Source organism: Bos javanicus, chromosome 16 (genome assembly GCF_032452875.1).
Source record: "Bos javanicus breed banteng chromosome 16, ARS-OSU_banteng_1.0, whole genome shotgun sequence".
Classification (NCBI taxonomy): Eukaryota; Metazoa; Chordata; class Mammalia; order Artiodactyla; family Bovidae; genus Bos; species Bos javanicus.
Genome location: NC_083883.1, coordinates 64,121,423 through 64,146,709, shown reverse-complemented (window position 1 = coordinate 64,146,709; position 25,287 = coordinate 64,121,423). Strand labels below are relative to the sequence as shown.

Below are 25,287 nucleotides of genomic sequence, written 5' to 3'. Positions count from 1 at the left end.
ATTGCTGTGCCCTCCTCCAGGGGATCCTTCTGACCCAGGGACTGAACCTGGCAGCAGGTTCTTTACCACCAGTGCCACCTATACTAGGTTAAATAACATGTTATAAAAATAACATCTTATAAACATTAACATAGCTATTTTTTAAAATCTTTTTAATGTGGCATTCATGACTCACATTATATTTCTATTGGCCAGGACTAATTTGGATCACCAAAACACTCCTCAATGTGCATTAAATTCTTGTTTACTGATGGTTGTTTATTTGCTTCTAATCTGTCTTTGAAGTTTACCAAAGATAAGTCAAATGTTTTTCATTTCCTTGTTCCATCTGTTCCAGATTAGGAGAAAGCCAAAACAAAGCTCAACACTAACACCACCACCATCAACAGAAGAAATCTCCTGAGCCATGCAGGCCCCAGCAGCAAGCCAAGGAAGGCAAACTGGGATTGAGGGGCCAGAGGGTAACCCAGGATGGTGGCTAGATGGGGTGAGTGGCTTCAGCAGCCAGAGGTCTTCCCTTAGGCCTAGGAGGTGACACAAGCAATTCTCCCAGGATCACCTTGATGAAGCAATAAATAAAGGTAACAAGGCGGAAGGTCACTGAAACCTGGTCTCAGCCAGTCCCAGGACACTCTCTCCTACCATGTAAGCCAAGGGGCTGGCAGAGAAGTCTCCTCATTCATTCAGTTCAATTCAGTCACTCAGTTGTGTCCAACTCTTTGCAACCTCACGGACTGTAGCACACCAGGCTTTCCTGTCCTTCACCATCTACCAGTTTGCTCAGGCTCACGTCCATCGAGTTGGTGATGCCATCCAACCATGTCATCCTCTATCGTCCCCCTTTCCTCCTGCCTTCTATCTTTCCCAGCATTAGATCTTTCCCACTGAGTCAGTTCTTCGCATCAGATGGCCGAAGTATTGGAGCTTCAGCTTCAGCCTCAGTCCTTCCAATGAATATTCAGGACTGGTTTCCTTTAGGATTGACTGGTTTGACCTCCTTGCAGCCCAAGGGACTCTCAAGAGTCTTCTCCAACACCACAATTCAAAAGCATTGATTCTTCAGTGCTCAGCTTTCTTTATAGTCCAACTGTCACATCCATACATAACTATTGAAAAAACCATAGACTTGACTAGATGGACCTTTATTGCAAAGTAATGTCTCTGCCTTTTAATATGCTGTCTAGGTTGGCCATAGCTTTTTTTCCAAGGAGCAAGCGTCTTTTAATTTCATGTCTGCAGTCACCATCTGCAGTGATTTTGGAGCCCAAGAAAATAAAGTCTGTCACTGTTTCCATTGTTTCCCCATCTATTTGCCATGAAGTGAAGGGACCAGATGCCATGATCTTAGTTTTTTGAATGTTGAGTTTTAAGTCATCTTTTTTACTCTCCTCTTTCACTTTCATAAAGAGGCTCTTTAGTTCTTCTTCACTTTCTGCCATAAGGGTGGTGTCATCTGTGTATCTGAGGTTATTGATATTTCTCCCTGCAATCTTGATTCCAGCTTGTGCTTCATCCAGCCCAGCATTTTGCATGATGTACTCAGCATAAAAGTTCATTGGCCCAGCTCAAAAATATATCCTTCTGCTTGTATGGTGGGGGGGGAGTTGCAGAATTTAGAGAGTCACAGTGGCATGGTGGAAGGGAAATAACTATAGGGATAGCAAAAGCCCTAGTGATTTTTTCCAGCTCTCCTTTCAAGGGCTTCTGGAGACAAAAGGGATTAAAATTTCAAGCTAGGGAGGAGTAAAAACTCTTAGCTAACTGATTGGCTAGGTTTATCTGATTAATCCTGGGGTGTCTGTGTCACAATTCAATGCAACAACATTTACTGAAGTATGGCAAGCTAAAAAAGCTTTGAAGTCAGCAGCCAAGGGAACGGATGGGAGAAGGTGGGAAAGGATGAGATAGGGTCAGGAACTGCTTTGTTTTGGGAAGAAAAAAAGCTGAAAAAGGCCCCAGGCAAGGTGGAGTTAGACTAAAACAACTTTGTCTTTACTTTCTTTCAATTCCAGTTATTCATTCACTCCACAAATATTGAGTGCCTACTGTGTGTTAGGCCTTGGCCAGCACTATAATAGGACTTCTGGAGTTGTTGACTATTCTTGAAGAAATCACAAATACTACCTTAAGACCTTTAAGCAGGTAATAAAATGCTTTTTAGTTGCTCGGTCATGTCCAACTCTTTGCGACCCCGTGAAGAGCAGCACACCAGGCCTCCCTGTCCATCACCAACTCCTGGAGTCCACCCAAACCCATGTCCATTGAGTCGGTGATGCCATCCAACCATCTCATCCTCTGTCATCCCCTTCTTCTCCTGCCCTCAATCTTTCCCAGCATCAGGGTCTTTTCAAATGAGCCAGATCTTGGCATCAGGTGGTCAAAGTATTGGAGTTTTAGCTTCAGCATCAGTCCTACTGTTATAGGTAGAATAGGGAAAAGGAGTCCAAAATGGCGGTGGCTAAAAGACAAGGAAGGTCCGAGGACCAGAGTGAAGACTTCAGGCAGAACAAACAGAACAAACCGCACTCCTGGCTAAGCCCAATTTGCATAGGGCAGGCCCAGGTGGAGGAAAAAAACATATAAAAGGAGGAGCCAAAGCGTTTTCTCACGGACTCTCTCTCCCACGTGCGTGCGCTCTTTTCTCTCTCTCTCTTTCTCTCTCTCTCTCTCACTCTCCTGCTATCTTCTAAATAAAATAGAGCTGTAACACTGATTTGCCTAAGAGCTGTAGCACGGTTTGTCCAAGACCCGAGAGCTGTGACCCGCCGAGGGCTTTAATGTCTGTAGCTCCAAATCTTTGTTGTGACGAGACAAAGAACCGAGGAACATACACTCGCGTGACACTACCAATGAATATTCAGGACTGATTTCCTTTAGGATGGACTGGTTGGATCTCTTTGCAGTCCAAGGGACTCTCAAGAGTCTTCTCCAACACCACAGTTCAAAAGCATCAATTCTTCTGTGTTCAGCTTTCTTTATAGTCCAACTCTCACATCCATACATGAACACAGGAAAAACCATAGCCTTGACTGGATGGACCTTTGTGGACAAAGTAATGTCTCTGCTTTTCAATATGCTGTCTAGGTTGGTCATAACTTTCCTTCCAAGGAGTAAGTGTCTTTTAATTTTATGGCTGCAATCACCATCTGCAGTGATTTTGGAGCCCAGAAAAATAGTCAGCCACTGTTTCCACTGTTTCCCCATCTATTTGCCACTGCCTTTGCTGACACACAAACCCTTCCTGGTGAGGGTTCTGCCCACTTCCTTTAGCTCTGTTTCCACCTGTGACTCAGTCACACCGCAAGTCTGCTGTCCCATACTTCTGTATCTTCCCAGGTGCTGTAATTGTTCCTGAATGCTTTTCCCTCGCCTACTTTCCTAACCCTACACCTACCCTTCAGGATGGTGCACATATCATTTCTTCTTTGAAGCCTTGCCTGACTTCCCCCAGCTTGTTTAACTGCTCCTCTTTTGTGTTCCCAGTGTACTTTACAATGCATGCATTTGTTATTACTGCCTCCTAATTGTGTTAGATTCAACTCCTAGCCTGGCTTCTTCCTAACCACTTACTTGACCTTATGCAAGTTATTTAATGCTTTGATACTTCAGTTTACTCATCTATAAAAGGGAACAAAAAGTGACATTTCTCATAAATGTGCTCTGAAGATTTAAGATATTTAAAACATGAAAATGTATTATAACATGTTAAATATATTATACATCAGAGTATTTGATTTATGTTAAATATATGATTTGGAGAAGGAAATGGCAATCCACTCTAGTATTCTTGCCTGGAGAATCTCATGGACAGAAGAGCCTGGCGGGCTACAGTCCACAGGGTCGCAAGAGTCAGACACGACCTAGCAACTAAACCACCACCACCAAATATATGATTATATATATCAAAACATATATTAAAATTCTTTGTATAGTGTAAGCACTAAATAAATGTCACTGTTATTCTAGCTGTTATTATTGTTCATCCATACTAGACTATAAGTGACTTGAGGGCAAAGATGTGTTTAATATCTAGTATACAGCTTAGCATCTGGTAGGTGTTCAGGGGATATTTGGGTTTTGTATCTTTCTCCTGTTTTCAGTGTTGCGTCTGTCAGTTCAGGTTCTCAATTCAATATTTTTTTTTAATTGAGTAAGATGAGAAGAAAAAGGAGGAAAAAGATATTTGCATTTATTTATAGAGATTTCCTAACTCTGGCTGTAGTCCAGCCCCTAGGGACTGCAGAGATGTTATTTCTGTAGATAAGAGAACTTCGGCGCCTACCCTAGTCTTTCTCCCCATCCACCTCCCTCCTTGCAGAGATGCCTTACTGCTTTTACTGACTTCTCTGCCCATTCCTGGCACTCTGAAGATTTTCAAAGAATGTGGTGATAGTGGTGGTGGTATGGGGAGAAAGGGAGTTTGTATGCAGTTTGGGGAAAACAATACCAGGAGAGATGAAAAAGGTGAGATTGCACATGTTTCTTAAAGGCCCAAAGGCTTGGAGTGCTTTATCTGAACTTGAGCTTTTTCTGAATCTGACCCTGTAAGGCAGAGGGGCAATCATTCTTTTCCATGTTTTTGCTGAGCATCTTTAAGTCCTGAAAATAGGGAGATCATTCACCAGATAAGGGCTCAGGGTAGGCAGGGAACTGGACCAGATGAAGTAATCATTGTGATCAGATTTTTAAAACCAATATAATAGTATAAACTATGGCACAAAAGAATTCTTTACATTCTGATGTGATTTTTTTATGTAAAAGATCGTGAAAAGATATAAAATAATGAGACTGCACTGAATGAACAGCCTTTATTAAACACTATAATTATACAAAAGAAAAAGTACAGTCAAAAATATTTTAATGTTTGTAACATTTCACAATTGTTGTTCAGTTGCTCAGTCATGTCCGACTCTGCGACCCCATGGACTGCAGCACACCAGGCTTCCCTGTCCTTCACCATTTCCTGGAGTTTGCTCAAATTTTTGTCCACTGAGTCGGTGACACCATCCAGCCATCTCATCCTCTGTTATCCCCTTCTCCTCCTGCCTTCAGTCTTTCCCAGCATCAGGGTCTTTTCCAATGAGTTGGCTCTTTATATCAGGTGGTCAAAGTATTTGAGCTTCAGCATCAGTCCTTCCAATGAATATTCAGGGTTGATTTCCCATAGGATTGACTGGTTTGATCTCCTTGCAGTCCAAGGGATTCTCAAGAGTCTTCTTCAGCACCACAGTTCAAAGGCATCAATTCTTCCGTGCTCAGCCTTTTTTATTGTCCAACTCTCACATCCATACATGACTCTGGATATTTCACAATAAAGGTTTAATTCATGTCTTTTGCTCACTTTTGCATTGAGGCATGTGTTTTTTTTCTAACTGATTGCCAAGAGTTCTTTAAGAATTGTGGCTATGATTGAAAATATATTTTCTCATTCAGTAACTTGCTTTTCCATGCTTTTAATGATGTCCTTTGATGAACAGAATATTTAAATTTTAAGGGAGTCTGCATTATCACTCTTTTCCTTTAGGGATGATCTTCTATGTTTCCTATTTGAGAAGTCTTTGCCTGTCTCAAGGTCATGACAAATTATATGTCTTATTCTAGAAGTTGTATATAAATGAGAGTGTCCATATGGCTATAAGCATGTGAAAAGATGCTTGACATCACTATTCACCAGGGAAATACAGTTCTTTGTCCTGATGGATACCTAATACTCTAGGAGGAAAGACTGACTTGAAGCAAGCTTTGGGATGGAGATGCTAGGAAAGGGACATACAGTCTGAAGTAGGAAGTCTAACCTAGTCTTGGGGATTGCAAAGAGCCTCATGAAGCACCTTCAGACTCTAGAGAAGCTGGTGCTCATTGCAACTATGGAGGCTGTGCCCTCTAGAGCCTGCTCACCACAAGAGAAGCCAGCTTGCTGCAACTAGAGAAGGCCTCCATGCAGCAACAAAGACCCAGTGCAGCCAAAATATATTTTAAAAATTAAAAATAAATAAAAGAGAGTCAAAATAGAAAAGGGACAACTGTCTCCTTTTGGTAAGATCTGTGGATAAGAAGTAGAGCTGGAACTAGATAGCAGCTCTCCAGGGGCCTAGTCTCTTACTACCCTATATTCTATGCTCTTTTTTTTGGTCTCAGACTAAAGTGAAAAGGGGGCCTTGGTTTAGAAGTGAAATTTAAGAGAAGAGCTACCCCCCTTTCCTGGAACCATGGCAAAAGCTGGAGAAAAAGGAGGGCTGATGGCTTGCATGGACTCATGGCTGAGTCCTTTACAAGAACCTATCTTTGTAAGGGATGCCCTCACAACAAGACTTTTTAATCCTTTTCATTGATTTTACCTAGAAATATTTTTGAGGCAAAAGCCAAAATCCCTCAAATAATGGGTTTCCACAAGGCCCACCAGGAATTCTGTGAAAGGATAAATGCCACCTAGGAGAGTTATAAAAGTCACTTGGTCCTTTCCCAGAACACAGTGCCCAGGATTAGTAAATTGGAAAGCAGAGAGGTTTTCCAGGACAGACAATTGTTTTTTGAGATGGAAGAAAAAAGAAGAGTTCTAAAACGATCACTTCTTGAAAGTCCACTGTATACTCCTTGCCCTCATTTCTCCAGATTCACTCTCAGCCCCCGGGAATTTGCCTTCTGTACTACTACTCTATGGAAACTGCCCCTGTCCAGCTCATCAATGACTACCTTTGTTTTTGGCAAACCCAGCAGCTTCTTTTTGGTGCTCATCCAAAACCAAGAATCTGTCCTGAAAAATACCTCTGCTTTTAAAATTACCAATCCTGGGCACTGAGCTACGGAAACAGACAGACTGATGTTCACAACTCTCTGTGGTGACACTCAGTGTTTCACAGAATTCCAAGCGCGTCTTGTGGGAACTGGGGACCCATTATATGAGGATTGTTTGCTCTGTTCATTTTCGTTCTATTGACCTTCCTCTCCTCTACAAGAGAAACTTTCAGAGTTCTCTTCTCCATGGCTTTGGTGATGTTCCGCATTCCAGGTGCTCCTTTTATTTTCCCATGTCTAATTGGCTTCTCTTGCTTTGCATCCCATTAAACACTGAAAAATTCTTGAAGAGATGGGAATACCAGACCACCTGACCTGCCTCTTGAGAAATCTGTAGGCAGGTCAGGAAGCAACAGTTAGAACTGGACATGGAACAACAGACTGGTTCCAAATAGGAAAAGGAGTACATCAAGGCTGTATATTGTCACCCTGCTTATTTAACTTCTATGCAGAGTACATCATGAGAAAACACTAGGCTGGATGAAGAACAAGCTGGAATCAAGATTGCTGGGAGAAATATCAATAACCTCAGATATGCAGATGACACCACCCTTATGATAGAAAGTGAAGAAGTAAACAGCCTCTGGATCAAAGTGAAAGAGGAGAGTGAAAAAGTTGGCTTAAAACTCAACATTCAGAAAGCTAAGGTCATGGCATCTGGTCCCATCACTTCATGGCAAACAGATGGGGAAAGAGTGGAAACAGTGACAGACTTTATTTTCTTGGGCTCCAAAATCACTGCAGACAGTGATTGCAGCCATGAAGTTAAAAGACGCTTGCTCCTTGGAAGAAAAGTTATGACCAACCTAGACAGCATATTAAAAAGCAGAGACATTACTTTCCCAACAAAGGTCCGTCTAGTCAAGGCTATGGTTTTTCCAGTAGTCATAGTGCCGAAGCGTTGGTGCTTTTGAAGTGTGGTGTTGGAGAAGATTCTTGAGAGTTGCTTGGACTGCAAGGAGATCCAACCAATCCATCCTAATGGATTCAGGAAATCAGTCCTGAATATTCACTGAAGGACTGATGCTGAAGCTGAAACTCCAATACTTTGGCCACCTCATGCGAAGAACTGACTCGTTTGAAAAGACCTTGATGCCAGGAAAGATTGAAGGTGGGAGGAGAAAGGGATGACAGAGGATGAGATGGTTGGATGGCATCACCAACTCAATGGACATGGGTTTGAGTAGGCTCCAGGAATTGGCGATGGACAGGGAGGCCTGGTGTGCTGCAGTCCATGGGGTCACACAGTCAGACACAACTGAGCAACTGAACTGAACCAAAACACTAGTACTCTCCAGGGTTCTAACTAATTTTTTCTTTCCCTTTCATATTTGCTGAATAATGTCCTCTACCCCCATGCATCATAGACTGATGATTTTTTTTCCTTTGGCCACATTGAAAAGAATGTGGGATCTAGTTCCCTAAATTAGGGATCGAATCCACAACTCCTGCATTGGAAGTGTGGAGTCTTAACCACTGGACCTCCAGGGAAGTGCCATTGACTGATAACTCTTAAACACCTATTTCTAAGCCCCTACATCTTCCGGGCTCTCAGCTTATAGTGTCAGTGATTGCCTACTGGACATTTCTTCACCTGGATGACCCAAAACTGTGCCATCTTCTACAAGTTAATCATGCCCAAGGATTGACACAACAGACTGGTTCCAAATAGGAAAAGGAGTACATTAAGGCTATATATTGTCACCCTGCTTATTTAACTTATATGCAGAGTACATCATGAGAAACGCTGGGCTAGAAGAAGCACAAGCTGGAATCAAGATTGCCAGGACAAATATCAATAACCTCAGATATGCAGATGACACCACCCTTATGGCAGAAAGTGAAGAGGAACTAAAAAGCCTCTTGATGAAAGTGAAAGTGGAGAGTGAAAAAGTTGGCTTAAAGCTCAACATTCAGAAAACGAAGATCATGGCATCTGGTCCCTTCACTTCATGGTAAATAGATGGGGAAACAGTGGAAACAGTGTCAGACTTTATTTTGGGGGGCTCTCAAATCACTGCAGATGGTGACTGCAGCCATGAAATTAAAAGACGCTTACTCCTTGGAAGGAAAGTTATGACCAACCTAGTGGCTAAGTCACATCAGTCGTGTCTGACTCTGTGTGACCCCATAGACGGCAGCCCACCAGGTTCCCCCGTCCCTGGGATTCTCCAGGCAAGAACACTGGAGTGGGTTGCCATTTCCTTCTCCAATGCATGAAAGTGAAAAGTGAAAAGTGAAAGGGAAGTCGCTCAGTCGTGTCTGACTCTTGGCGACCCCATGGACTGCAGCCTACCAGGCTCCTCCGTCCATGGGATTTGCCAGGCAAGAGTACTGGAGTGGGATGCCATCGCCAACCTAGATAGCATTATTAAAAAGCAGAAACATTACTTGGCCAACAAAGGTCCATCTAGTCAAGGCTATGGTTTTTCCAGCATTCATGAATGGATGTGAGAGTTGGACTGTGAAGAAAGCTGAGTGCCAAAGAATTGATGCTTTTGAACTGTGGTGTTGGAGAAGACTCTTGAGAGTCCCTTGGACTGCAAGGAGATCCAACCAGTCCATTCTAAAGGAGAGCAGCCCTGGGTGTTCATTGGAAGGACTGATGCTAAAGCTGAAACTCCAATACTTTGGCCACCTCACGTCAAGAGTTGACTCATTGGAAAAGACTCTGATGCTGGGAGGGATTGGGGGGCAGGAGGAGAAGGGGATGACAGAGGATGAGATGGCTGGATGGCATCACTGACTCGATGGACATGAGTTTGAGAAAACTCCAGGAGTTGGTGATGGACAGGGAAGCCTGGCATGCTACGATTCATGGGGTCACAAAGAGTTGGACACAAGTGAGCGACTGAACTGAACTGAAGGATTACCTTCAGCCCAAGTAGAACTGCTATTTCTCCAGCATTTTCTGCTTCAGTTAATGGCACTAATATCTAAGTACCACTCCAGAAGCCCTGGATTCATTCTTTAACTCTTTTCTCTCCTTTACCTAAGAACTCAACATGTCATCAAGTCCTGTTACCTCTATATCCAAGATTTCTCTTCCTGACACACTTCTGTATCACCCAGGACTTACTTTTAACCCAAGACTTACTCTATGCCAGCGCATAGCTCTCTGTTGCTATCAGTAATCACTTTTAATGCACAAATCTATGATCTTGCGCCCCTCTTTTAGGTCTATGAAGTCTCTGAAGGCTACCCATGTAGAATAAAAGTGTTACCCCCTGACTAGGGTACATAGGCTCACCCATACACTAGTGCCAGCTCATTTCCCCTGCGTCACCCCTCTGCTTGAACATGCCCTGGGTACCCTATCTCTACTTTTGCCCTTACTGTTCTACTGTACTTTCACGACGTCACCCTCTCTTCATATCTAACAAACTCTTCTCCGCTCTTCTACGCTGTCACCTCCCTGTGACTGTTCCTCCAGCTTCTTGTCAATATCCCAATAAACTAAGTCATTTTCTTTGCTCCCTCAGTACTTTGTACATGCCTCAATTATAGCAGCTTTTGCACTGTTTTAGAACTGTTTGCCTTACTGTTTCTCTCTTCCTCTCTCAGGGATCTTTCTTTACTCACACTCTAATCCCCAAAGTGCCTGGCATATAGCAAGCACTCAATAATGTATTCGTTTTAAGGCTTTTTCTCTTTTACTTTTGGTTTCTGACTTCTTTCCAGTAAACTGATTAAAGGTATAGGCAAAGCCCAACTCATATTTTCCCAGCTGAGCTAGTGTTCACAGACACAGCAGCCCTGAGAAATAGTAAGAGTGAAAGATCAAGGGCTGGGAGAACAAAGAACACATTGAATCTTTTCAGTAGGGCTGACTGGGGCTGCACCACCCCCAAGTGCTTGCTCAGAAAATAACAGTAATGCTTTATTGCCAAGTCCTGTCTTACACTTTTCAATGTGTAGGCCAGCTGGTGTCAACAACAACATGGTGAATGAGCCAATGGTGTGCGTGGACTCTGCTGGTGGGCATGTTTGTGGTGACAAAGGGCAAAGTATTATCTCTGGTAATAGGTGGGAAGCACGGCTGGAATCGGGCTACTGATCCTCTAATTCGGGGTTGGCCGTTTTTTTTTGCAAGGGTCAGAAAGTATTATAGTCTCTATAATCTATAGACTATAGTCTCTATAGAGACTATATAATATTATAGTCTCTATAATCTCTATAGACTATAGTCTCTATAGTCTATAGAAAAAGCAGCTATAGAAGATATAGAGCAAATGACTGTGGTTGTGTTCCAGAAGGGGCTTCGTATTCCAGAAAAAGCTTTACTCATGGGCACTATAATGTGAGTTTCATATACTTTTCACCTGTTGTAAAATATTCTTCTTCTTGATTTTTTCCCAATCATTAAAAAAAAAAACAAAAAACAACCAACTATCCAGTAGTTAAGAATTCGCCATCCAATGCAGGGGACAAGGGTTCAATCCCTGATTGGGGAACTAAGATCCTACATGCCATGGGGCAACTAAGTTGGCTAAGTATTGAAACCCATGCGCTCTAGAGACCGTGCTCTGCAACAAGAGAAGCCATTGCATGGGAACAAGAAGCCCTTGTGTCGCAACTAGAGATGCCCTTGTGTTGCTAGGAAGACCCAGCAGTCAAAATTTAAAAATAAAAAAAAAAGGAAAAACAGTCTTAGCTCTCAGGCCAAACAAAAGTAGGTGTCAGGTTGGATGTGGCCCACAGGCCACAGTGTGCTACCCTTTTTCTGGTGCCGAGTCTATTGCTAACTACCCGGAATAGCTTTACTGGGGGCAAAGCCACATGGAGAGTGCTGACCGGATGACACGACCATAGCAGTCTCACCGAGTGCTGGGTTCTATGCTTCAGTGCAACACGTATGCTCTCATTATTTCTTACAACAACCCCGTGAGGGAGGAACTAGGATCATCCCTGCTTTACAGATGCTCAACCTGGTCACCCAGCTTGCCATGGTCAGAATTAGGCTTTTCAAGTTCTGTCTGGTTCTGTGGTGCATATCCTGACCACTGTGTCAGACTGTCTCCTGTGGCAAATTCTCAGTGTCGTGGAGATCATAAGTGATGGCTTATGTTTTTCAAGAACACAGATTTTTTAAATATATATACAAAAAAGAAGTCAGGTTTCCAAACGAAAAAAACTGGGGGCAATGAGGTCTGAAGGACAGATGTGGGCATATCTGGATGTGGGAAGATTGGCTCCAAATCCCCCAAGACTTAGTGATTTTTCTGAACTTGTTATCCAGTTCTTCCCCCAGAAGTTTGGAGGAATGCAGAAGTCATCTCACTCTCCAGAGGGACCCTCCCATCATTGCCTCCCATGAGTCCCCACTAACCTCCCCAAAACACACACACAGACACACACAGACACACGTGAGCATCTTAGGTGTGCATGTTAAACTACTGTCAAGCAATCTATTTGGCACTGGGATGTAAAGAACAGATGTCAACCTACGGCTGCTGCTTCCAGTGGGCCTTGCCAGGTGAGTGCAAAGGTGGGCCTCGCCCAGCAGTGCCTGCTCTTTCCTGCCCTCTGCTTCCATAGTTTCTCTTTCTTGGACACCCACCCACTGGGAAGCCAACATGGAGGGCCACTCAAGGGTGGGCCACAGTGACAGCATAATGGGGCGGGGTGGCGTGGAGCTGGATGCCCTCAGCTGCCCTCGCCACACTTCTGTAAAGTCCACTCGCAGCTTTTCTCCTCTGCATCCAGCCCCACCCACCACTTCCTCCCTGAGCTCACAAGCTACTTCCCTCTGCAAGCACTGGGTGACTCTCACCCCCACAGCAGGAATTGCAGGTCCTGGAGAGACAAGCTCACGAGGTCAGGTGGGGATGGAGTTAAGTTGGGGGTAGGGGTGGGAGCTAGAGCTTGGGTAAGGGAGATAAGAGAAGCACAAAAGGGGATTTAAGAGAGGTGACAGTGAGTGGAGGGGGTTGGAGCCAGAGGAGGAGGTGGCGTGTCCTGGAGCTCAGATGAACCTTGCTCCTGCCTCTGGTTTTTTCCAGGCCTTCTCTTCCCATCCACCCATAGAAATCCTCGGAAACCTGCCTGCTCCTGAACAGGGTGGTTTCAATTCTTTGGTAGAAATCCCCTACTTGGTTCCTTTGTCTCATTCCTCTCCTATATCTGATCTCCTCCCTCTTCCATTCTGCTGGCAAATCTTTTTGGAGCAAGCTGGGGGTGGGGGGAGGAGGGGGTGGGGTGGGGGGCCGGGTGTGCTGGGGGTTAGGGCACAGCAATGGAGCCTTAGGTGGCCGCTTGGCCTACCTCTGAACTCGGTTCCCTGTGTGCTGAACTACCCTCTTCGTGTGGTTTCACTCACCCTCTGCCCTCAGATAAGGCTGAGGGCCTTTGCTGGATGCTGTGCTGGACAACAGGAAGGTGGGCTGAGCTGTGAGGTAGGAAGATCTGAAGTCTCTGGACTCAGATCACTCAGCTTTCAGTGAGGCTTGGTGATGAAGCTGCGTCAAGGCAAGGCGATCTACATTTGAAAAACAAATTTTAAAATGTATTCATCCCACCCACCATTACAGAGTCATATTTGTTCATGGTAAAAACAAAAAACAAAAAACTCGGACAGTACAGAACCCTACAGAAAAAAAAGGAAGCAAAAGCACCCGTAATTCACAACCCTGGGAAAACTTCCAGCATTTGATCTTTTTCTGTCTACTCCTTGCTCAGTGTGTATCTCTGTCTCGATCTCTACCTATAACAAGTAATATCTACCACTTGAAAGCCTGCTTTTTTTTTCTATTGGCATTCTTTTTTGAGTATTTCCCCATTTAAAATTCTTTTCAAGCAATGACTGACATGTAATGAATACATATTTGCCTTCCAATACTAGACAATGTTCATATGTAGGAAATCATTTTGAATTATTATTGAGGACATTACCATCCCCACTCAATACTACACACACACACACACACACACACACACACACACACACACATCTGTCTGAGAGTTTATCAGGAAGCCAGGAGGACCAAATACTCCTCACTACAGGGGCAGGCTCTCCAAATGGGATCTGTGGGCCTGGGGTGGGGTGGAAGCCAGGGGTGGGGAAGTGGAGGTGGGGAAGGGGTGGAAGGTAGGCATGCACTGCAGGGGGATTGTTTACAGCTGTGCATTCCTTATCTTGAAAGCTCCACCCCTTGACCAGAGAACATCTGGGCTGGAGTGTGCTGGGACCAGGGCTCAGAACTATGTGGGTGTATGTTGTGAGGCTCAGGCAAGAAAAGTGATTCAGCATGAACTGTGCCAAAATAAAACCAGACCAGACAAGGGAGTTCTATCTGTCTTCCTGGGAGTGTTGACATTCTCCACATTGTGGTTTATTTTCCTGCTTCTGTGGCCTGCCTTTAATCTGGAGATGGTGGCCAGCACAGCCCAAAGTCTCCCAGCACGGCCAATGTGTCCAGTCCCCTAGCACATAGTTCTCAGGAATATTTTGGATTTGGGGGGAGTGAGCATTGAGTAGGAGAATGGGGGTATAAGTGGGAATTATGGCCAACAGTAGCTGTGAACCTATCTGCAAGAAACCTGACACAGTCAGCCGGTGAGAGTTCCTGAGGAAGGGTTCTCAGGGCCACGTTTCTCAGCGTGGAGTATCAGCAGCGGCTCTAGGGTCAGTGTGGAGGGTCAGCAGGATTCTACCCTACTAGCAGTTGGAAAGAAGTGAGAGGAAAAATGAGAGTAAAGGTGAAGGAATAGCAACAGAGCTTGATCACCAAGAAGCCAACTATCATGCTTGGGCATCCGAAAAACAAGGGAGCCCAATATTTAATGTGTCGTAAGGAATATTCATGTATTGACTGGAGGGAAGGTGGACAAGGGGAAGGTGATTAAGGCCTTAATAGTCTCCAGTTATTAGGGCTTCAACGGGTCCTTGGAGAAGGCAATGGCACCCCACTCCAGTACTCTTGCCTGGAAAATCCCATGGACGGAGGAGCCTGGTAGGCTGCAGTCCATGGGGTCACTAAGAGTTGGACATGACTGAGAGACTTCACTTTCACTTTTCACTTTCATGCATTGGAGAAGGAAATGGTGACCCACTCCAGTGTTCTTGCCTGGAGAATCCCAGGGACAGCGGAGCCTGGTGAGCTGCCGTCTATGGGGTCGTACAGAGTCGGACACGACTGAAGTGACTTAGCAGCAGCAATGGGTCCTAATGGACAGAAAGGAGATGGGAAAGGAGGAAAAAGAGAAGATCGGAGGATATAAGAAGAGAAAGTAAGAATGGTTTCCATCTATGAATATGTATAAAGTGTCAGCCATAGTGCAGACTTTTTGCTAGAAACTAGGAAGATGTAATGAAAAGTTTCAAGCTGTGAAACTGTTGAACAGCACACCACAGAAAATGTGTTCCTAAACCTCTGCCGAGTGATTGCTTCCAAAGACCTTCGTTGTTTGGTTTACCCAGGTGGCCTGAGGCTGGGTCATATGGAGTCAGAGGTTGTGTACAGATTTCTGGGCTGCAGATACCATGCTGGTCATATTCACTGGGTTGGCTCCCTAATCAGAATTCCTTTATGGCACCTGCACTTCAGGAGGAAACCCAATTTCCATCTTTAGGTGGAATATGCTCTAGAACCTTGGGGAAGGGCTGCGACTCTATAAGGAAGATCAAACAAACGTCATATGTCTTCATTTAAAAGGGGTCTGATATGTTCACCACTCATTCTTTCATTTGTTCATTTTTCAAGCCTAAGGGTTACACCTTATTCCTAAAGGTGAGGTTAAAAAGAATATATAGAGCCATTTATTTTCCATAGTACTTTAAAACACTGAGAAAACTGCCATGACAGCCTCTCCCTGTGGCATTAACTATCTTGAAAACAAGTTGGACCTTAGAACAGATTTAGAAGGGAGGGAGGACCATCCCTGAATTGCTGAACACTGGGGACTGTATAGCCTCAAAGTGAAAGCCCTCAAGGTTGAGAGTTGGGGACAGGCTGGGAAATCTGCTTGGAACTTCTTTAAAAAAAAATTACTATTTTTATTTTTTTATTTGGCCACACCAGGTCTTAGTTGTGGCACACAAGACCTTTAGTTGCAGCACGTGGGATCGAGTTCCCTGACCAGGGATTGAACCCTGGCTTCCCGTACTGGGAGCTTGGAGTCTTAGCCACTGGACCACAAGGGAAGCCCCCGCTTGGAGCTTCTTATTCTTGGCTCTGATTGGTATCCAGTGGCTCATTATCCGGGCAGAATCATTGAAGGTACAGGTGATGCCACTGAATCCATGCTCAGAACCAACAACCACCTTTACTATCAAAGACTCTTAGGAGACCCGGCTGCTTTCATGCAAGGCCCGAGTTACAGAGATGAAGAGGATGCATTCTGTGCCCTTGGGTTAGAGCTTAAGAGAAGACTCAGGAAGGTAAACAACTGATTGGAATTTGAAGCAGAATAAAGTGAGTTACACACTGTGGAAGAGGCAGTGGGTTGTGGGGGTTCAGATGTAAAGGCATTTAATTTTATTGTCATGCACGATTATAGAAAACTTTACAGAGACAATATTCATTTCAGGTGGACCTTTAGGATAAGCAAGATTTGACAAGTAGAAAAGATGGGAGGACGTTTTCCAGGTTAAGGGAGTTACAAGGAAATATGCAAGCCTGCAATGGGTTCCAGGAAAAGCAACTCTGGGGAGGTAGCTTGAAGGGAGGGGGAAATGCGTGGAGCCATGGAGTGAAAAGTCATGGGCAGAGCACCCAAGACCCACCCAAGAACGCCAGCAACCTTCCCTTGGATGTTGGGGGGACGCAGGGCAGGACCACTGGAAGAGCATGGTATTCTAAGTCAGGCACACCACGGTTTGCTCTCAGCTCTAACTACTTTAATCCTGACCGACACGAAACAAGCTATCTCAAAACTCTGATCATTTTCCTAATGTATAAATTGAAGATGACACTCTTTCCTCTCAGACTGACGGGAAGTTTAAATATGTTCAGAAAGTGCCAAACAGGCGCAGATGATAGACCCTCATTAAATGTATCCCCTTCGTTTACTTCCTCGGGTGGAATAAATTAGGAAGTATAAGCTGTGCATCAAAAAGCGATAATGTCATTCATTTTACAAATTATCGACCACCTACTATGTGTTAGGTCCTGTGCTGGGTGATGCAGGGTATCCGAGATGCAAGCTCTCAAAGGGAGAATAATACAGCTAGGGGAGATGATACACAAAGAGTCAAAAGTTAGGGACTTCCTTGGCTGCCCCGTGGTTAAGAATGCGGCTACCAACACAGGGGACACAGATTTGATCCCTGGTCCAGGAAGATTCCACACGTGGTGGGGCAACTAAGCCTTGGGCCATAACTACTGAAGCCCCACGCTCTAGAGCCCATGCTCCGAAACAAGAGAAGCCATCCCAGTGGGAAGCCCATGCATTGCACCTAGAGAGTAGACCCCACTCACCGCAACTAGAGAAAGCCCATGTACAGTAACAAAGACACAGAGCAGCAACCCCCCCAAAAAGTCAAAGAATAGGTAATAGTCTGAGTTAACTAACTCAGAGTCATCCTAAGCTGTCTGGAGAGCTGGACAAGCATCCAGATAGTGAACACTGAGAGTGAAATACAGGTGGACAAAGGGCAGGGTGAGGTCACTGAGGGCTGGGGGGCTGGGTGGCTGGAGTGATGTCAAGGAAGAGAAGAAATGTGAGCCAGACCTCAAACACGGTTAGTATTTGGAAAAACAGAGGGAAGGAAGACTTGTGCTAAGGGGTGAAAAACCACCCATGGTGCAGTCAGGCTGGACGGTAAAAGAGGGGTCCTGGGAGGTAAGGCTGACAGGCAGGTGGAGGCCAGATTGTAAAGCTCTGGAGGTCAGGCTAGGGACTTCAATATCCATTACAGACAATGTCTTTTTATCGTGTGCTTGAGGCCACACTGTCTGATCTGCCCGCCAGATGCATTCTGATGTGTCCCCAGCCACACTTTGAATTTTTTATGCCACTTATTCTCTAGTATTTATATATTGCTTTATCTTATTTTTTCTGTTGGATACATGTATTACACTGCACCCTAAGCAAGACTGTCAGTTTCACAGGACAGGTCACACAAGGATGTCCTAACTTGGTATGACTCAGTACAGCTTAAGCTGAGTCTAAGGGGATACCCATGGAAAAGCTGAGGTCATACCGTGGTGACGATCTGGAGGAAATGCCAGTTGCTGCACAGATACCATAATCAGCACATTTGTTGTCTCTTCAATGTTGATCTTAATGTTCTTGCTCCTGCGTTGATGGTTTGGTCCTCCAGTTTGAGCAGTGTTTCCATGGACCATATTTAATGTACTCCCCATCCATTAATACAGAATCCTCAAATACAAGGGGACAATTTTCTGATGAAGGGTCTTAGGTCTTCCAGGTTCTTTTGTGTTTTTGCCTGGTTGAGCTCCCTGACTTTCCTAGTAAAAACCAACCAATCATTTAACAAGAGAACTTCCAAATGTCCCTAACTCTCTTACCCTCTAGAAACCCTTGTCCTTTGAGATTCCCAGCTGCCCCAGTCTCAGCTTATTCCCAAGGAGGAGATCAACCAGGAACCTTGGGAATTGGATAACCCAGGGCGGAACACAGAACTCCAGAGCAAACATGAACTGCCCTGCTGTTTGCTTTGGTTTAAAGAGTTACTGGGCATAGTATACTAACCTTTTGTTTTGCAGGAGCTTTACTTTCCTGGTAAATAGCTGTTTTTTTAATAGCAATTTCTTCATGTGACCAGTTGAACAAAGTCTTAAAATAGAACTGACTCACTTATCTGTGGACCAGCCAAGATGGCAACGGTGACACCAGGGTCACTGGTCCCATCCTCTTGCCAGAACAATGGCCAATCAGGAGTGCGTGGGTTCCTCATCTACGCAGGGCACAGCTGTTCCTTCATCTCATTACCTCCTGAAGACGTAGTCTTCCATAGCCCTGATCATCACCAAGTGGTAGAGTCCTCAGATGAGTGTTTGGCGCCCCAGACACTACTAGAGACCCTTACCATGATGCATGCTCATGAATTTCTCTGGAGTAGACTACTTTGGTTCTACAGACACTTCTTAAACTTGGTTTTCCACGAAACAAGGGCAGCTAAACTGGAGTGTGGGTGGATACGAGACCGGAAAGAGGCCATTCTAGTTGTTCCTGTAAGGAGCAAGGACAAAATCTCCCTTTCCCAGCTGGAGCTCGTTTATGCCATTGGGAGGTTGGAGTGGGCAGCGGTGGGGGCAGGTCTGCAGCTGGTTGGTTGAGTGGGTCAAAGCCTAGCACCCAAGGCCCAACAGATAGTGACTAACCTCAGCCCACTTTTTCTTTCTTCCTTTCCTTATACGTATTTTCACTGGACAAACACTAGCTCTTTGTGAACACCCGCGAGTCACATACACACATGTGCCCTGCGCCAGTTCTCTCCTCTGGTCTATGCTTTCTATGTTTGCACTGTGTTTTCCCCCTAACAAGTCCTTCCCTCTTCACTGTATCTATTCAAATCTTTCCCATCCTTTAAGATCCAACGCAAACCTACTCAATGTGATCCATGAGCTTTATTTTGGACCCTTGAAAACGAGGTGTCTAACACTATGGCCTTGGGATACATTTCTCTTCCATTTAGTGGCTGACCAAGGGAGTCTGGGGACTTCCCTGATAGCTCAGTAGGTAAAGAATCTGCCTGAAATGCAGGAGACCATGGTTCAAGTCCTAGGTCGGGAAGATCTGCTGGAGAAGGGATAGGCTACTCACTTCAGTATTCTTTGGTTTCCCTAGTGGCTCAGCTGGTAAAAACTCTGCCTGCAATGTGGGAGACCTGGGTTTGATCCCTGGGTTGGGAAATCCCCTGGAGAAGGAAATAGCAACCCACTCCAGTACTCTGGCCTGGAAAACCCCATGGACGGAGGAGCCTGGTAGGCTGCAGTCCATGGGGTCCCAAAAAGTCGGACACGACTGAGCAACTTCACTCACTCACAAGGAAGTTTGAGTCTAGCCTCTTTGTTGTTTAGTTAGAAGAGCTAGTGTTTGTCCAGTGAAAATACATATAAGCATTAAATGAGCATCTGCTCAGTACACTTCTCTCTGCTGGATCCTGGTAATGGAACCTGAGGTTTCTGCTTCTGGAGAAGAGAGCCAAGAAGCCTAGTTGTTTTCTCAGCCCTAATGGGAAGTGACCATGATAGCTAAGAGCAGTAGCCACAGGCTGTTCAGAGCAAGAAGAAAAACAGGGAAGGAGTTCCAAGGGGTCAGAAGCAGGAATGAAGGACTTCAGCTTCCAAGAGCACAAACTGGTTGGTTCTCAAACTGGGTGGCCTGAGGTGACTCAGATGACCAATTATGCAGGTGACACAGCAGTCAACAGAACCAGATGAGATCTCCAAGTGAGGCGAGTCAGCCCCAAATCTTTCTGGGAAGCAGTCAAACCTTCAGCAGTCATGGAACCAAGTCAGCAGAAGTTCCTGAGAAGAGTTAAATTTATCTAAGTTGCTGGAGGTGCTTGCGGGCATGAACTTCAGGGAAAGAAATACAAATGAGGAACTACTTATATGCCAGAAAGAGAGACCAGAAAAGATGGTACCCATGGCTGGTGAGTCACAGCAGCAAAATAGGGAAATCTCATCAATGCTGACAAGTAGCAGCAGCTTGAAAGTGAAGTGAAGTCGCTCAGTCGTGTCCGACTCTCTGCGACCCCGTGGACTATAGCCCACCAGGCTCCTCCATCTGTGGCATTCTCCAGGCAAGAATATTGGAGTGGGTTGCTATTTCCTTCTCCAGGGGATCTTCCTGACCCAGGGATTGAACCCAGGCCTCCCGCATTGCAGGTAGCTGCTTTAACCTTTGAGCCACGTGGGAAGCCCTAGCTGTGTGAATTACAGTGTGTGTGGGGTGGGGATGGGAGAGATTCTCTTTAATTGAGGCACTTGAGCCATCCTGGGAATTTAAAGATGATGGAAAACAAGGCCTCTTATCACACTTCCACTACCTCTAATGATAGACAGAAATGCAATGCTTTCTCAAAGAACAGAGTGAACAGCTGAGAGTTTCCAAAGCATGTTGGCTCACATCCAATGACTGATGCATGCAGTGCTCAGGATGCAATAGGTTGTTGACATGACGGTAACATCCTGAGATTGTTGACTATCTGGAAAATGTGTCTAAATTGCAAGGAATTGAAGGGAAGCCAAGATTATTAAGAGTTATCTTGCCCAATCAAGGGTAGCTTTCAAGGGGAAATGAACAGAAGGATGTAGGAGGTAAAGAAGCACTGGTTGAGTACCCACTGGTTCAGTTCAGTTCAGTGTCTTTCTGAAGACTTTCTACTATCTCACTAGATCCTTTGAGGTAAGTGCCATTCCCATTTTCAGATGAAAAAACCAAGACCCATGGACTTTACATAAATCTCACAAGGCCACATTGATCCATTATTAAAGTCAGGGTTAAAACTTAGGCTGCAAAGCTCTAAAACCTGGCTCTTTCTTCTCCACTGCAGTGTTTTCCAGCTCTCTCAATTCCCTTTGGGTATGAAGGCCCAGCAAGGGAGAGCCTCCAGGGAGGGCCTATGTAATTAGGACATGGGAGAGGAGATCTGGAACTTCTTGCTCATAAAATCTCCTGGATCTTGGCCTAATCAAAAACTAACAACCAATACCCCTTTTAGGCCAACTCAACACTTTCCTACTTAGAATCCCTATTTTTTTCTAAAATGACATTTCTCTGAGAAATACACTTAACTAGATGAAAGGTGCATGTCTAGGCCTTTTCCCCTTTGTTTTCAGCATATGATAACCTTTCTGGTCATGTCCAGTCTCCTTGGTCCTTGTCCTCATCACAGAGCAAGCACATGTTTATGCAACCTTTATACCACATGGCTCTGAGCAGCACATGCGCTGGTCTGGACCAGGCCCATCTGGACGAGGGGGGATGGCCTTCCACTGACCCTTCCAGGAAACACCTGTCCTCCCCAGGTTTCCCCGGGGCCCATGCTCGTGGCAGCAGTTCGAGGACCGGGGCAGAGTGGGCTGAAGCTTACTCCTCCACAGGAAGTCCAGAACTGGTTCCACGAACTTCTCCAGGTTCATGAATGTCTTTGTTCACTCTTAAATCCTCCCAAGTCCTTCCTTCTATCGTTTCAAGCCTTGGCTACACATACTTATGACACAAATTTAACACTCAGGAGAAAAACAAGCAACAAGTTAAGGCATGTAAGACACAAAAACCTACACTCAGAGATAGGCGGAGGCTCCAGGTACTCCTTGTTTACTCCTTTACTCTTTCTGTCCTCGGGCTGGTTGTTCCTTAGGATCCTGTCTTGGGCATCTTCTCTCTTCAGTGTTCTCATTCTCCCCAGGCAATCTCATTCTTCAGCGTGACAGTGATCGCCACCTAACTTGTCGATGACTCTGAAATCTCTCACCTCAAACCCCAGCATCCACCTGTCCACTAGCCACCTCTATCTGGAAACCACTCAGGACACAGTAAGTGCTCAATAAGTCATTGTTGAATGAATGGACCGCTTAAACCCTAAAAGCTGGCAGTTCAGGCACAGAGATAAGCTGCTGATTTGTTGGGGTTTTATAGCTCTCCTTTTATTGTTGTTGCTCTGTGAGGCAGTTTGGAGTGGCAGAAAGATCCCAAGTTTTAGAATTACAATCGTATTTGGATCCCGACCTTGCTCTACAATCTGTATCTATTTATCTATCTGAAGGCTACAAGTCAAACTCTGAGGTAGGCAGTATGGAGTCTCATAGAGGGTTCTGGATCTTGTTTTCAAACAAGTAAGCTGGGGAGCTTTGGACAATCTCTGCCTCTCTGAGTCTCCGGGGATAGCTGAGTTGGCTGATTTCTAAGTTCCTTTCTAACACTTAACTTTTCACTGTGAAGCATTCTAACACCTCGGGTAGAGTGTTTTTTTCTGACTAGCAACCTGACAGTTTTTACTCGAAAAGGATACTATAAATTTCAGCAACTTGGCATATTTCATTCTGTTTTTCTCTATATTTGCCTGGATATCTCAGAAAGAGGCTGGGAACCAGTTGTTGGCTTCAATACTGTTCAACATTCAGTGTTCTGTCATAGTAGCTGTACACGGAGCAGGCTTAAAGATGAAGGTAAAAATATCTCTTCCCACACAGACAGCTATTTTTGTCTAACTCATCCACTTTCCTTCTTCCCAAAACAAGGACTAGCAGGAGCAGCTGTTGCCTAAGCACACTGGGCAAGTGTTTGCATGGGGGACTGTGCATGAAGCTGTAACTCCAGGCTGGTAACTGTTCGATAAGACGCACAACTGATGCATCTAAGTGAGTCATTATCTTCCCAAGCACTCATCTTGGTAGGTGCACAGCTATTCTAAAACTGTCTTAGGGCTACTATTTATTTCCCATAGTAATTTAAAATTTAATCAAAGCAACATAGGCAGACCCTGAGTTGAAACAAGTCAAACATGCTAGATACTTATCAACCCAGCAGTCCAGTGGCCTCCTGACTACCTCCCCCACATCCGGCTCCCTAGAGGCAATTGCATTCGAGTCTTTCAGCTCTTTCTTATGATATGTACTTCTTAATTTTAATGTAGTACGCTAATTCTGCTGTCACTTGATTAATGATTTATTTTTAAAATTTTACAGTAAATGAGGTATTAGATCTCTCATACCCTCTTTTCTTTCTCTAGTGTGTCCAATTCTTCCAACAGAGAATTAAAAAAAAAAAACAATATTCAGGGTTTAGGTTATTATCATCACTGAAAGATTGTGCATGCCAAGCCTAAGGACTATGATTTCAACCTTTTGCTTTTTCAGGTAACTTATTATAGCCTACTTCCTCCTCCTCCTCTTCTTCCTCTTTCCTCCTTCTCCACTTCCTCTTCCTCTCCTCCTTCTTCAATTATATTTGTATCTATGGCTAAATTTCCCTACACCATTCAACATTCACTGTACATAAATTTCCATGTGGTTAAACCAGGTGTCGGTGGAGGAGGGAGATAATTCCGCATTCGTCTTTTTTTTTTTCCGCATTCGTCTTGAAGCCTGCCATGTGTCTAACTTCATTTTTTCCTGTCGCTCTTCCTCCAAGAGTCTCTGTCCTCCAGCTCCTCTTTGGGCTTGTTTCCAGGCTTACTGCAAAATTGACCACAAGGGAATTCCTTCATAGTCATTCCAAAAATTCCCTTCATCTTTCTCTTCTATTGCATCTCCTGTTTCCTGGATCCCATGCCTTCCTTTCTTAGTTTACACCCTCCTTTTGGTGGGGCACATTCACCAAGAATTCCTATGTATAGGAATTCTATAGGCAGTGCTTTGAAATCATGCTCATATGAAAATATCTATTCTGTGTTCACATTTAATTAAGACCTTTAGTTGGGAATAGTTGAAAATCATTTTCCTTCAAAAAAAAATTTTTTTTTTGTCTACTAGCTTTGTCTAGTGTGATGTTGAAAAGTTTATTGCTATTCTTATTTCCCATTTCTTTGTAACTTTTTTACATATAAGCTTTTCTTTATTCCTCTATTTCTTATAACATGTCTTTGATAATTTCTTCTCTATTATTTTTCCTTTTTTTTTCTTTCTGGAACTATAATTGTTCAGAAAAATAACTGCCTGGATTGATTCCCTAACTTAAAAAAAAAATCTTCTTATCCATCACTGTACACTTTTTACACTTTTTCTCTTACCTTTTGGAAGTTGGTTTTCCTTTTTTTTACATTTTCCAAGGAGTTTACTGTATCTTTAGTTCTCTAGCACTTTTTCTTATTTTCATGATTTTTTTTTTTTTGCTGTTGTTTTTGCATCTTAATCTTGTTTCATGGATATAAACTTTCCCTCACGTCTCTGAAGGCACTGATTATATATTCATGGTAATTTTCTGCTTTCTGCACTGCCTCTGCTTCTCCAAGTTGCTTTATTACTGTTGTTATCTTTATCTTTCATGTCGGAGGGCTTCCTTAAGCATCTGACTGTCTGCTCTTATTTAAGAGTGAGGTTTGTCAATTTGGTAGGCTACATTTTATGGTCATCAAGTGACAAGCAGGCTTCTTCACACACAGCTGGTCATATTCAGAATGCAGAAAATTCAGTGCAAAGGCCAGATCCTTGAAACAAGGGTCACTGAAGTAGCATGATTCAGTGCTTTTCCCTTTGATTTAGGGTGACTTTTCTTTCTTTCATTCTTAAACTTTAGAAATCATCAAAGGGATTAATAAGTGATTATCCTTTTGAGGTCGTTTCAAATGCTGTCCAAAACTTGAAACTGGATGCAAGGTTGGAACTGAGGCTCACTGAGCCTGAAGAGCACCCTCTCTGGGGGTGGGCACAAACAATGGAAAAGATTAAAAGAAAGGTGATTTGGATGTTACGACTACCCAGGGAACTGAGACTGAAGCAACTGTGCCAAGCAAGAGTGGACTATATAGATGTAAAATCCTAATGTTACATGACCTTTCTGTTTAACTCTCAAGTGAGCAGCACATTGCAATATCTCTACAGGATCATCGCTGTTGACCAGGAAGCTGTCTACAAG

General features: G+C 44.2%; 1 long non-coding RNA gene across 2 annotated transcripts in view; it reads left to right on the top strand.

Annotated features, from left to right (window-relative positions):
• LOC133228067 (uncharacterized) overlaps nucleotides 1-1,596 on the top strand; it is a 41,656-nt gene extending 40,060 nt beyond the window's left edge. For both annotated transcript variants that reach the window (XR_009730047.1, XR_009730046.1), the window contains exon 6: nucleotides 338-1,596. This is a non-coding gene — a long non-coding RNA (uncharacterized LOC133228067). The remainder of the gene's footprint in view (nucleotides 1-337) is intronic.
• The last annotated feature ends 23,691 nt before the right edge of the window (nucleotides 1,597-25,287 follow it).